Source organism: Vombatus ursinus, unplaced genomic scaffold (assembly GCF_900497805.2).
Source record: "Vombatus ursinus unplaced genomic scaffold, bare-nosed wombat genome assembly UNPS02014822.1, whole genome shotgun sequence".
Taxonomy (NCBI): Eukaryota; Metazoa; Chordata; class Mammalia; order Diprotodontia; family Vombatidae; genus Vombatus; species Vombatus ursinus.
In genome coordinates this window covers 3,529,116-3,538,366 of record NW_020954600.1, presented here as the reverse complement: position 1 = coordinate 3,538,366, position 9,251 = coordinate 3,529,116, and the positions used below count along the sequence as shown (strand labels likewise).

The 9,251-nt window shown below is 50.0% G+C and overlaps 1 protein-coding gene across 5 annotated transcripts in view; it reads left to right on the top strand.

Moving 5' to 3' along the window:
• The first annotated feature begins 6,752 nt into the window (after positions 1 to 6,752).
• Positions 6,753 to 9,251, top strand: part of TSPAN18 (tetraspanin 18) — a 233,083-nt gene continuing 230,584 nt past the window's right edge. For 4 of the 5 annotated variants that reach the window (XM_027837870.1, XM_027837864.1, XM_027837867.1 and 1 more), the window contains exon 1: positions 6,753 to 6,831. The gene's annotated coding sequence lies outside the window, so the exon portion shown is untranslated. The remainder of the gene's footprint in view (positions 6,832 to 9,251) is intronic. The other variant, XM_027837868.1, reaches the window with a different exon arrangement.

Genomic DNA, 9,251 nt, shown 5'->3' with positions numbered 1-9,251 from the left:
CTCTCTCTCTCTCTCTCTCTCTCTCTCTCTCTCTCTCTCTCTCTTTCCCTCTCTCTCTTTTTCATATCCATTCCCTACCCCCTTATTATTTGTATACTCCAAAGACTGTTCTTGGCAGTCTCATCACATTGCTTCCTTTTGGAATCACTAGCTTCCTTGTAGGCTCAGTTCAAGTACTACCTTGTACCAGGTTGTACCAATTGATTTCCCCAATTGTTAGGATTTTCTCCACCCCCAATATTAAACTACTTTGTATTTATTCTGAATACATGTCACACTTAATGTTCTGCGTACATGTTGTTATCACCCCCACCAACAGAAAATAAGCTTCTTGAGGACAGGAACTTTTACTTTTTGTCTTTGCATCTTCAGCAACTAGCACAGTGCCTAAAATATAGTAAATGCTTAGCAAATGTTCCTCAAATTTAATTAAATTTTGAATATAGTCCTACTGTGTCATATTACAGATCAGAAAACTGAGGCTCAGAGAAGGGGATGGAAAGATAATGGTACAAGGGGAGGCTAAGCACTCAGCCTAACTTTAGACAGTAACAGGCAGACTTCCAGAGCACACAATCGCCACCCCCTCCCCAGTGAAAAGTCAGTGTTTACAGAATCAGGGAACAGCAAAGCTAGAGGAGACCTTATGCATGACCTTGCCCAAACCCCTCATTCTACGGATGAGGACACAGAGGCTCAGAGATGATTTGTCTGAAGTCACACTCACTAGCAAAGGGCAGAGTTGGGATTTGGATAAAGGGATTCTGAGTCCAAATCCAATATTCTTTCTAACTGTTGTAATCTTTGCCCATAGAGCCCAAAAATCCATCAGCCTTTATTGAAATTAACCAGTGTCCAACTGATGATGACTCGATGGGATCGGATGGCCCCCCAGAGGGTAATTGGGCATCTCTGAGGTGGCCTTTAATATAATCCACACTTTTTTATACTTTTCCCAATATGACAGGGGTGGAGGACAGGGAAAGAACTGAAAGCCTGACTCTTTGTAACTCTGCGGGCTTCATCTCATGGCAATTTGTCTAGCCTTACTGTGAGAGATTGATCAAACCTGAGAACCATCAGTGTGTTGTATCTGATTTTGAATTCTCGCTCAGCATTAGTCCTTCAGGAGCTTCGATAGCGCCTAGGATAATAACTAGGTTCCTCTGATTTTTTGAAAGATGACTTTCTTTTCTCTTTTTTAAATCTTCTCTTTTTTATTTTGCATCACTTTATTTTCCAAAAATGTCCCTGTTCTCTCCCCTTCCTGCAGTGAACCATCCCTCACAACAAGGATTTTAAAAGAGAAGAAAAAAAAAGCAGATCAGCACAATCAATCAACAAATCCATCGTGTCCCTTGCATATGCAATGTTGCTCATCCTTCCTTTTGGAAGAGGAGCAGTGACATCATAGGGTGATGTCTTGACTCCTGCGTGAACTGGATTTAAATGAGGCAGAGTTGCACAGTCGTCAACCTCACTCTCTCTCAGAGTCATCAAAGTCCAGTGGCATGACAAAAGCCAAAACAACTGGTGATGCTTGGGGATGCAGAGGATGACCTTGGCTTCTTTGACATCTCACCAAGCTCTAAGATCTCCACAGCATCTGCTTCAGCCACCTTTGTGGTGACTGGAACATTGTCATCCACTCATTCCTCCAGAGGAAGTCTTCATGTGCTTGGGATAGACACCCCCCTTACTCACTGACTGGTTTGAGGCCTGTTGGTTCCCCTCAACCTGGTTTAGCCCATCTGCCAAGACAGTTAACCAGGGTGTGGCTCCTATGAATGCTTTAGCTTTTTGAAGTCACAGGTGAGAGTTGGGCGACAGGTAGACATCAAAGGTGGATGAGCAGCTCTGGAAAGTCCTCAGTAAGCCTTCACACCAGAGGTGCTAATACCCAATAATCCCTCATCTCCACCAAGAGGGGAGAGAAGGATGTTTTCTCTAACCAATTCATCTCTGAAAGATGACTTTCAGTGTTTCTCAATTCCATTTTCCATCAGAAACTTTAGGTTTGATCTGAAATCTGAACACCTGGGTTTGAATTCTGACTTTACCTCTTATGTTGCTTCTCCGGGTTTTGGCTTCCTTATCTACAAAATGTAGCAGCTAGGTGGTGACGCAGTGCATAGAGTTCCAGGCTAGCAGTCGGGAAGACCCATCTTCCTGAGTTCAAATCCAGCCTCAGACACTTATTAGCAAGTCACTTCACCTTCTTTGCCTCAGTTTCCTCATCTGTAAAATGAGCTGGAGAAGGAAATAAAAACCACTCCTGTATTTGCCAAGAAAGGCCTCTGAGGCCCCTTCTAGCTCTAACACATAATCATTTGTAAACCTTAATGTGTTATCCAACTGTCAGCTGTTATCAGCCTTTGGAAAATTCCCTTCTGTGGGAAAACTCCCACCCCCAGGGCTCTAGGTAAGTGCTGGGCTCCACTGGCCCCTGTTCTCATACTTTCATGAAGCTTTCCCTGACTACTTCCTTTTCCAAATCTTGATTGGTACCCCTAATCCTCACCCTACCATTTAGTTCAGGATTGTGGGTGGTCCATTGCTTTCTCATAATCTTTCCAACAAGATTATCAGCCCCTTTAGGCAGTGAGAATGTTTATAGAATTGGTGTGATGTAGTAGAAAGAGCCTGGGGCTATATCCTACTCTCAGCTCTAGCCCTGAGTAGCTTCCTGATCTTAGCCAACTCACTTCCTGTTCTGGGCATCTTTGTCCTCATCTATAAAGTAAGAGGGTTGGGCTATGCTTTCCAAGTTTCCTTTCAGGTCTGATATTTTACATTCTCTGTTCTAAAGCTGTCTCTGGTATTGGATGCTCTTCTCTCTCACATTTCATGTTCTTAGGTGTCTCAGAGAGAGGCAACTCCTGGTGGAGTGAACAGAGAGCCAAGCTCAATGTCAGGATTCCTGGGTTCAAATTCTACTACCCCGATACATACTGGCTCTATGACCCTGGGCAAATAGCTTAACTTCTCAGTGCCTCAGGCAATTCTCAAAGAATGTAAGATGGTGCGCGTGCTAGCGCATGTAGCAATCTGTGCATTGGTAGAGAGAGTTTACTCACTGGGAGTTCCCTGCACCAGTAAAATCATGGGACCAAAAAAGAAAGTCCTTCTCAGCTCTAACATTCTATGCTCAAAGTTTTCTAGCTTTAACACTCTGTGTTCTAAGGGCCTCCCCCTCAGCTCTGTTCTATATTCTAGTTGTTCTATGTGTAACTCACGGCTCAAAGACCATTTGCATAAGATGCTCTTTATTCATGGAGATTGGTTACTCAATGTTCTGCTCCTGTGTGAAAGGCACACTGGTAGAGAAGAGAGATCCTAGTCTTCTGGCTTCCAGCTTTGAGAGAAGAACCATGGTTGCAGACTCTCTTCAGGTCCCTGAAGGGAGAGAAGGACTCTGGGAAGAAGTTGACATGTTGAGGAGCCAGCAACTTCAATCATGTCCTTATCTCCAGTTTGTTACACAAGAAAGTTTAGGTAATTTCCCTTTTGGTGGGATATCTCCCTCCCAGTGGGAGAATTCATTCCTCTTGTGTATTGGTGGGCATATATTATTTCATGTATACTTCCTCTGATTTCTGTTTTGCTATCCACTTGGATAAACGGGCTTATCAACTATTCACTACATGTATTCATTGTGGAAATGCATTTGGTGGGAAGGGAGTCAAACCTTGGATATTTAAGTTGAGATCTTCCTTTCCCATTGAAGTTAGGAGCACTTGAACTTAAAAATTATTTTCCACAGACTAATAATATTTAAGGGAGCAGATAGATTTGGCTGATACCCCTTCTCTCAGAGGAGAACAGAATGGCCAGCCACTGGCCCCAACCTTGTGATTCCCCTCATGGCTGGAAGCAAAGTCTCCCTTGAAGATGGGTGGGTGGAGGAGACTAAAGACATCTGTCCTTGCCTCTAAGGGAGCTAGATCTAGACAGACCCATGTGGACCCAAGTAACCTACAAGAGCAACACACACACATGCACACAAAGCATATTACTAATATTGCATCCCCCTCCCGATTTGAATCTATTTTTTCTTGCTTTCTTTGGCGGATACAGAACTAGTTTTTTTGTTTGTTTTGTTTTGTTTTGGGGAGGGGGCTAGGCAATGGGGTTAAGTGACTTGCCCGGGGTTAAGTGACTTGCCCAGGGTCACACAGCTAGTGAGTGTTTTGTGTCTGAGTCTGAATTTGAACTCAGGTCCTCCTCAGTCCAGGGCCCGTGCTGTATCCACTGCGCCACCTACCTGCCCCCAGAACTAGTTTTAAGAGAGTCAGCGGGTACCAACCTCATCCAGGACAGCAAACTGGATTTTTTTGCTCTGTTTTTTGCTAAGCACATTTTGTGTGTGTTAGCATTCTGTTTTGAACCTCTACTTTCTGGTTGTGACTACTTATGCCTGGCCAGGGTTTGCATCCCAGAGGGGAGGGGTTGGATGAAATGTCCTTGGTTGGGGCTGGCCCCAAAGGATGTTGCATCTGAAGTGTCTGTTCACAAGGTTTGGGTCAGGGACCTCTCCTAGGCTGAACCAGGGCACTGGGCTCCTGAGATAACTGAAAGCAACCACGGGGTCAAAGTCCTCTAAAGACCAGGCAAGATAGAAAGAACAGGTGTTTCTCTGCGAAGCTTCACTTTCTCTTAATGGAGAAGCATACAATGTGAAAGCTGGAAGCAAACTAGAGTTTCCTGACTAGAGCATGACCCTGTTAGATTGTAAGCTCCTTAAGGTAGTGACTGTCTTTTGCCTCTTTTTGTATCCTCAGAGCTTAGCACAGTGCCTGACACATAGTGTTTAATGAACGTTCAAATTAACTGAACCCCTCATGAGGAGGAGGAAACCAGTGTCCAGAATTGGACCCAGTAAGTCAGGGGTCAAACCCAGGTTTAAGAGCTCCAAGTCACTTAACGTCCTTGAAACTCAGTTTCCTCATATGTAAAATGAGGGAGTTGGACCAGATGGATTTTGATATCCCTTCCTGCTCTAAGACTAGGGCTCCTTTCAAAATACCACTAAGCCCTAGTAACCACAGGAATTTAGAGGGACCCAGGCTCCTTAGAAACCATGCAGTCCAAACCCTTCCGTTGGAGAGATGACGGTGAGGACCAGACAGGTTAAGTAACTGCTCCAGGTCCCAGTGGCTGTGAGTTGCCTAACTTGAACTCCAATCAATTTCCCAATTCTAGGTCCAGTCCAGTGCTCTCTTCACTTAAAGGACCTTCCTTCCCGAGAGAAACCAATGAAGAGTAAAAAAGCTGGAGGAAGGGTGTGGAGTTAACAGGTTTTGTTTGTTTTTCATGTTATTAAAAAAAGTGCCTAATACTTGCTGCCCCAACTTCACAAGGTCGTTGTGAGGAAAATGCCTCCTAAATCTGAAATTGCTACAGAAATGAGAGTTATTATTATGAGTGATCATTAGCTAAGGCTGAGGCAGTGCGGTGCAGTGCATAGAGAGCTAGCCTGAATCAAGAAGACAAGCTTCAAGCTGACCTCATAAGTCCTGCTGAGTGACCCGGAGGTCACTTAACACCCACTTCGCTGCCGACAAGGTGCAGCTCAGCACTGGGGGGTGGGGGGGGGAGTTGCTTATTGGGAACTCCATGCAATAATGGGCATGACTCAAATATATTTGTGCATGCACACACATACACAATGCATGGAAACACATGTATGTATACAACACAACTCATGTATGTGATACGCGTATATGGCATGTGTGTGTATGTATGTATATACTTCAGATAAAGGGGAATAGGAAAGTTTCTCTGGAAGAAAAAACAAACCAACCAACCCCAGGGGCGTAGAGCCTCCAGGCCCTCTCTCACCCTCAAGCCTCGCTTTCCCCCCCCCCCCCCCCCCCGCCTGTCCAGAAGAAGAGGGAGATCCGGTCGGAGCACTGGAGGTTTGGCCACTCGAGAAGGGCCAGGAAGCCCATCTCTGATGGGGAAAAGCAGTAACCCCTGTGGAGGGTGAACCGCAAGTCTAAAGATGAGGCTCAAGGCAGGAAAGAACCTGGGGCCACTGCCTGTGCTGGGAGATGGATGTTCGGTGGGGAGGAGATTGGGGAGGGGGATTGGGAAGGGGAGGACGAGGCTGAGGAGGGGAGGAGGAGGCCGGGGAGCCGAGGCTGGCTGGAGGAGGGGAGGGGGCTGGGGAGGGGAGGAGGAGGCTGGGGAGGGGAGAGCTGGCTGGAGGAGGGGAGGGGGCAGTGGCTGGGAGGTGGAGCCGGCGCGCGGGGCCGGCCGGCTGCTGCTGCTCCTGCTGCTGCCGCCGCCGTCTCCGCTGCCGCCGCTGGCCGCAGGCAGCTGGTGTCTCGGGCTCCTCGCTGGCTGCAGAGCAGAGGCGGCAGCGGCCGCAGCGAGGAGCGAGCGAGCCAGAGAGGCTGGAGGCGGCGGCCGGGCAGCGCGAGCCCCGGAGAGCGAGCCGCGAGGCGCTGCGCCCGCGCTCCAACCTTCGCCGCCGCCCTCTCCAGCCTTCCCCCGCGCCCACTGAGGCCGAGAGCTCCAGCCCTAGCCCCAGTTCCAGCCCCAGCGCCGGCGCGAGCCGCCCCGAGCTCCCGGCAAGTTCGGCGGCGGCCCCGGCTGGCTCGTGGGCCCGTCTCTGGGAAAGTTTCCCCTGCGGCGGAGGCGGCTGCGGCGCCTGAGGCGGCTGGAGCTCGGGCTCCGGCTCCTCCTGCTCCCGCTCCCGCTCCCGCGGCTGCTGCTTCTGCTCGAGGCTCCCGGAGAGGGCAGCGCGCGCCGGGTCGAGTCCGGTCCAGTCCGGGCGCTGCGGGCAGCCCCGGGGGCTGCTCATCCGACTGCAGCCGCTGCTGGAAGGTAGGGAGACGGATTGGAAGGAGGGTAGGCGGGCAGCAGGGTGGCACCGGGCTGCCCCGAGCCCGGGGCCATGCCCACCCACTCCACCGACTGTTTTCGGACACTTTGGGGTGCGCATGCTGGACTGGGGCTGGTGGCAAGGTTGGGGAGCCCAGAGAAGAGGGGGACCTGGTGATGAGGTTGGTGGAGGGGGTTCCTTTTCTCCTCTCCCCTTCTCGGCTCAGCCTGGGCTTTGCTCTGGCCTCCAGGGACAGGGAGGCAAGTTCATCCCAAATTGGGTTGTCCAAGATTACCCCAAGTCCCCGCCCCCATTCTCCCCCCTCTAGGTCTTTGCCCCTACCCCAGGGCTGAGTATCGGACAGCCTTGCGGGGGGCAGGTGCGCCGAGGAGGGGTGGGAGGGAAGCTGAGGGGGACGCGGAGGAGTGGAGAGGGAGGGCAGGTGCATTTTTCGGGGTTCGGTGGCCACAGCCCTTGCTGGGGCGGGGACGCGCGATGGGGGAGCAAGCACAGGTACTGATGGGGGGGCAAGGGGGCTGAGGATCACAGACAGAAGGGGAAGTTCGAGGTATGTGTGAATGGGAGGGCGTCAGGGCAGCCCTGGTGCAATGGAGTGCCGCGTACAGTGGAGGGTACCTATCTTAGCTAAGGGCGGCGGGGGGAGGGGGGCGCTTAGCGATTGGAGCTCCAACTTTGTTGGGGGCCCGGGAAATAAAAGAGGGCACGGTAGCTGGGGAGGAGAGGGCAGAAAACATACATTTAGCCATCCGAGGTGTGCAGAATTTATTTTTGGTTTAAGACAGGAGATAGAGAACTCCTGCAGAATGCGGGGAGGGGGTCGGGCTAGTCGGAGGTGTGATTGACTGTTTTGGACAGAGGAGGAAGCCCAGGACAAGGTTATTTTTTAGGAAAGGGCATGAGGAGTCAGGAGAGACAGGAGAGCCAAATGGGGACTGACCTGGAGCTTGGGGTAGAAAAACTCTCTTGTCAACCTCTCGGCTGAGAGTCCTTATCCGTCCCTGGCCTCCCCACGTGGGGAAAAGAACTCCCGCGCACCCTGTAAGCTCTCAGAGATTCTAGGATTCTCTGAAAATCAGTCAGACACCGAGAGGCTGAGCTCCGGGCAGATGAGCTCGGAGCCGCCCTCTCTGCCTGAGCCCAGGGAAAAGTAGGGAGAGAGGAAGGAAGGGGACGGATTGAGACTTGGACGAGATTTCCTCCTTAATGCCAGCGTGTGGTGTATCTCTGTCCTCTGGAAAGCGTTTCCAGCTCGCCAGAAGGTTATTCATGAGATGGCTGGGCGCGGGGCGGGGGTCGGGGGGGGAATCGTAGTGATTATTAAAACCCTCTTTGAAACAACGTGGTGTGGAGGCTGTGAGATGGTGAATGAACCTTGCAAGGTTTCTTAGGGTTGGATTTGTTCCCAAATCCTCTGAACCCAGCAATAAAAGCCCCGTTTATCCCAGGCGCCAGGCATCCTTCCTGGGTCTGCTCAGCTCCCAGTCTTTTGTCAGTGGGGTGTCGCGGTGTCTGGCCTTCCCCACTTCTTCCCCCTGGCCCCACTGGGTTAAGTGGCCAGCGGAGTCCAGTAGGGCTTAGGGGGGAGGGGCTGAGGAGGGTGGGAATTTCCTTTACTGGTTCAGAGTTCTCTGATAACTCAGGGCCGATTTTTTGTTGTTTCAGGGCTTAGCAGAGTGCCCGGCACACAGTAAACCTTTAAAAAAAATGCTTATTGTCTGACTGCGTGACTGCTGATGGTTCCACATCCCCGTGTAGTTCAGGGTAGGAGTACATACAGGTAAAAGGGGAGTTTTGCGATCTCTAACCCCCAGGCATTTCTTGAAAAACACGGGGACCTGTAAGGTTGTTCATATAAACTTTTTTTCTTTAGAGTCATTTCTCCAATTGGAAACATTTTACTAGTCCCATTGAGATCCTAAAACACATATCTTTGTCATCTTTGTCATTTAAGGGACTGTTTAACATTTAAAAGGCTGTTCTTCCCTGGATTCTGCGGTTTCTCTTGCTTCCCAACCCCCTGTCCTTTGCCAGTGAACAGGTCCAAGGCAGCATGATGTCTTCCCTGTTCCAGGATGATGTTTTCTCCTTTCTCTTTTCTGGATGTGTAAACCGATTGCCTAGCTGGTCCTCTTTCCTTCCTCTGCCCTTAGAACGCTCTTCAGAAGGGGAGGAAATGTGAAACAGTCCCTAAAAGATGGTTAATATTCCTGCGTTTGTTGCAGCCAGCTTCATGTTTTCCTTGGATGCCAATAAAATACTCTACAACAAAAGTTACCATAAAAAAGATTATTTTGAATAGATGAGGTGGAGGGAGGGAAGGAGGGAGGGAGAGAGAGAAAGAGAGAGAGAGAGAGAGAGAGAGAGAGAGAGAGAGAGAGAGAGAGAGAGAGAGAGAGAGAGA